At 37.8% G+C, this 5,000-nt stretch overlaps 1 long non-coding RNA gene across 1 annotated transcript; it reads right to left on the reverse strand.

Annotated features, from left to right (window-relative positions):
* Positions 1-421: 421 nt before the first annotated feature.
* On the reverse strand, positions 422-3,213 carry LOC138860612 (uncharacterized). Its single transcript, XR_011398353.1, has 2 exons — positions 3,105-3,213; positions 422-1,856 (listed from the first exon to the last, which is right to left on the reverse strand). It is a non-coding gene; the product is annotated as an uncharacterized lncRNA (long non-coding RNA).
* Between the last annotated feature and the right edge of the window lie 1,787 nt (positions 3,214-5,000).

A 5,000-nucleotide genomic window follows, 5' to 3' on the forward strand; every position in this document is an offset into this window, starting at 1 on the left:
CATCGGAAACACGGCATCCCATGTTCTTCTGCAAATCGTTCCTACACACCAATAACCCCAAGTGCTCAGCCACAAACGAATCAGTTGGTACACCTACGTAACATCAGTATTAATATCACGGTCACACATCATTAGTATTATATAATTATTATATAATTAGTAATGAATCCTGACCTTATCAGCATGACGTTAGCTGTCCTACAAGTGTTTTGGAAAATTGGTATGTGTGTGTATGTGTTATATATATGTACATATATATATATATATATATATATATATATATATATATATATATATATATATATATATATATATGTGTGTGTGTGTGTGTGTGTGTGTGTGTGTGTGTGTGTGTGTGGTGTGTGTGTGTGTGTGTGTGTGTGTGTGTGTGTGTGTGTGTGTGTGTGTGTGTGTGTGTGTGTGTGTGTGTGTGTGTGTGTGTTTATAAATGTTTATATATAATATATATGTATAAAAGTAACAGAAGTAGTCAGATGATTATCAGGAAATGTTACTTGCTCTTGTTTGTCAGGGAGACTTTTGATGCAGGAACTAAGATAAACGAGGCTGCCAGGCTTACCACTGACTTTAGATACATATTTTTTTCATAAGGAATATTGGGAAATATATTACCTTATTGTCTAGTAATTATATACATGTATGCTATAAGAAGCAATGTTCAAAACTGCTAAAAAAGTTATTTTGAAAGTACAGAAATAGCATATCACACGTGTGAAAATGAGATCCAGTAATATTCAGGACGTGGGAGTAGGTAAAGTATAGAAAACGAGATCCAGTAATGTTTAGGTGGTAAATTATAGAAAATTGGTGAACTTTCATGGGTAGGGATGACTACTAAAACTTACCATCTGGTTATACATTGAAGTTAAACTCCCTGTAATGGATACTAGCAATAATCTGTTTCACTAGAATAATGGAAACTTGATGGAAAGAATAATAGCACTATTTAATTATTCTAATCGTTTATAAAGTACTTAGCAACGACCTTGCTTATTGTGACAGGATTTAGGAACGTTGCCAGTCAAACGTAATCAGTTTCTCAAACCCTTGGCGCATGTAGCTAGCTTTAGTCTGAATGTTGCACCTCTGTATAATGTACTGATTTCCAACGTTATGTCAGGTTACTCCAAAAGAGACCATTAAAGCTTTTAAAGCTTTATCCCTATTTGACCTCCAGTGAAACGTGCAGTGGCCTCACCTGCGCGGTGTACGGCTTGATGAATCCCAGGAGGTCGTACTCGTAGACCGGCCGCCTGTACGTGAGGACGTGCTCGTCCATGAAGAGGGGGACGCTGAAGTCCACCAACTCGGCCCGGGGGGCGTCGATGGACAGCGTGACGCCCGACATGTTCACCTCCTGACGGAAATCACGAGCATTAGGAAATATGTCAGGGGAACGAAGAGGCACTGCGTCGGAGGGAATAACTGATTGAAAACCACTGAGAGGGACGGAGGGAGAGGGTGTGTCAGAGGGAATAACTGATTGGAGAGCCACTGAGAGGGACGGAGGGAGAGGGAGTATGTCAGAGGGAATAACTGATTGGAGAGCCACTGAGAGGGACGACTTCGAGGTGCGTCGGAGGCATTAGCTGATTGAAAGCCGCTGAGAGTGAATAGTTGATTGGATTATCGCTGAGACGGACGGAAGAAGAGGGAGTGTGTCAGAAGGAATAAATGAGAGGGACGAATCAGAGGCGCAATAGAAGGGAACAGTCTTTCGGAAAGAAAAACGAACGGGACTTACTCTGCGTCGGACCATTTCGATGACTCCGGTCCACGTCCCGTTCGGAAGCTGAGACCCGTACTTGTTGTCGGCGGGAATCACGAACTCGACGCTGGGGAATGAAAGGTTAGAGGGAGCGGTGATAAGGAGGATAACGTCTCATGATAACAATTCACAATAGTTTCTTTTCCCCGTGATTAATAGATAAACAAAAGGCAAAAATCAACAATGAAGAGGAAGCTGTTGATATGTCAAAATTATTCTTGAATGTTTACATTCCTTTTTGAATAATGTAACACATTCATACATACAAACATACATATATGTTTATATTACGTCAAAATTATTCTTCATTGTATACTTTCCTTTTTTTTAATGTAACACAGGGAAGATACACACACACACACACACACACACACACACACACACACACACACACACACACACACACACACACACACACACACACACACACACATATACACACACATTATATAACACAGGAAGCCAAGAGCTAGATCAATTTGAAAGATTCATGATTATTCTCTGAAGGTTAAGAGGTAACAGGCAGACATAATGATAAAGAAAATATCAACGGAATTGGGCCAAATAATTTATATCGCCTTATGGTAGTGTATTTTTGTGTCAGTTAATCAATATGGATAAAAAATGATCTTTTCTTTCCATATTTGCTTTTCATGCATTACGATTCCAAACGGCCGAAATATACCCCAGGTCAATCGATTAGCTTTTGCATGAATTCGACCACGAATGCCATGCCTTTGCTATTCATGTTTTTATTCGCATCATTTTATATCCACGAATGCAAATGATAAAACACAAAGACCAATTCAAAGTTGTCTAAAGTATTCGGGAACACCAAATACTTTCAAGTGCTTTACGTACATAAGTTCCTAAAATTTCCACCCGTTGAATGACGTCATAAGAAAGACAGCTTTAGGGAAAATATGATAAAATATAATTAGAAAAAAAAAATCAGAAACACTCCGAATGCATTCAAATTCTGTACATACATCTATTCTTAAAAATAATCAGCGAAAAAAGTATTCAGAAACACACGAGACAGCTTTCAGAAAATGTAAAAACATATTCAGAGAAGAAAAAAATATTCAGAAACACGAGACAGCTTTCGGAAAATGTAAAACCATAATCAGAAAAAAAAAATATTCAGAAACTCAAGAGACAGCTTTCGGAAAATGTAAAAACATATTCAGAGAGAGAAAAAAATAATAGAAACACAAAAGACAGCTTTCTGAAAATGTAAAAACATAATCAGAAAAAAAAAAAATCATTAACAAGAGACAGCCTCCGGAAATAATTGGCAGAAGAGCATCCTCACCAAGTTTGCAATTGATCTCCGATGATTTCCATGATCTGCACGAGAGGTCCCGAGACGCGGTGGTTCGGAGGCTCCCCCGCCATGTCCAGGAGGCCGAGCCACTGCAGATGCGTCGAGCAAAGGGGGGGGGGTGATCATAATGAAGAGTAAATATCATCATTAATTACTATTATTATTTCTGTTATTATTAGTATTGTTGTTATTATAACTGCCATTATCATTATTATTGTCACTATTGTTATGGTTATCATTATCATTGTTATGAATATTGTTTTGTTATTATCAGTATCATTATGATCTTTGATATCATTATTATCATTATAATAATTTTTATTATCATTATTACTTTCATCATGTCTTTTTTGTTATTATTATATTTGTTATTCATATTTTTTATCACATGCATTACCCATTTGCTAAACTCTATGTTTCAAATAACCATGTACTTTTGAGGAAGATGTAGCTTCAAGATGAATGAAATTATTTCCACTCAACCAAAATGACACCCTACGACACCTTCGCCTGACATCATTCCAAAGAGAGCCCAGACTCCCCAAGACGAAAGTACACAACAGATGTCAAGAGATGTCCAAAGTACATGTAACAAGGTAACCCCACTTCCATTTAGCCTACTGAACCTAAAAATGAAATTGACTTTTTCCAGAGAGTATTGTAACAGCTGTTAATAGTAACAGATGGTTGAAACACATTATCATAATTCAAAGAGGGGAATTTTGGTTTTACTTATGGTAACTATAACAATATCGAGTGAATTATACAAATAATTATGTTTTAGCTATATTTGACATCTCACGATGCACTCTCATTGGCTAAACGTTATTAGTTTCACTCTCTTTTTTACCCTGCCAATCTGTGTGATATTTTATGGCAAGGATGTGTCTGTCCCTTTTCTTTTAAAATAGATCAGTAATGACAAATATTTGCAATGAATAAAGAGGAAGAGGTAGGGATTACATCGGAAGTTGCCCGTTTGGATTTTCATCAGGACAGAGTGGGACTATCTGTGCTGTAGTACCTTGAGGACGACCCTAGACTTTTACCTCAACAGCGGCGGCGACGAGGCAAGGACGTCCTGCCGGGGTCCTCATGTCGGTCCGGACGTTGAGATGCGACTGATCGCTGAGCTGCTTGCTCATGGAAATATACTTGACGCAACATTACTTCGTAATATAGGGATAATAGGACTGACAACAATGATTAATATTGTGTCTTTTTCGAGGTTCTAGCTGGGCTTTGATTAGTTTTGTGGGATAGGGATATTGAGATCTTAATCAATGTGACTTGTTGTATCATATATATTCGCACTCATGTGCGAATACTGTGTTCGGGTTTCACTCTGCTACGAAGCATTAGGCTTCGCAGCGACGTGTCGCCCAGAGATTACTTGTGAACCATCCAAGCTATGACCGTCTCACTTAGCTCCGATCTCTGCACCACCTCAGTCATTCTGTATGTTCTGTTTTCTGATGTATTTCATTCAAACAATTATCAAACTTTAGGCATACAGCAAACAAACCACGTGAATTGAATATATAAATTCAGTTAACTATTGTGCTTGCAATCTGTGGTATCGTTTGATCTGAGTGAATGAAATTCAGATATATATTTTAACTGAATCAATATACGGGAAAAAATAAAGCACAAGACACCAGTATAACAATATTACGTAGAATGTTAACACATTTAAATAAGCCGCTTTCCCGCCTCACAAGTAGCAGCTGTCAAAATCGAGTGAAGCTTAATTTAAATGATGTCATCCGGGTGGTGTCATAGCTAACCAATCAGGACACAGAAATTGTTTCCATTTGCGGATTTGTAGAAAAAATATTATTCATTGTCAGTATTAGTATCAAAAGTGCTACAAAAAATCGACAC

The sequence above is a fragment of the Penaeus vannamei genome, chromosome 42, assembly GCF_042767895.1.
Source record: "Penaeus vannamei isolate JL-2024 chromosome 42, ASM4276789v1, whole genome shotgun sequence".
NCBI classification, from domain to species: domain Eukaryota; kingdom Metazoa; phylum Arthropoda; class Malacostraca; order Decapoda; family Penaeidae; genus Penaeus; species Penaeus vannamei.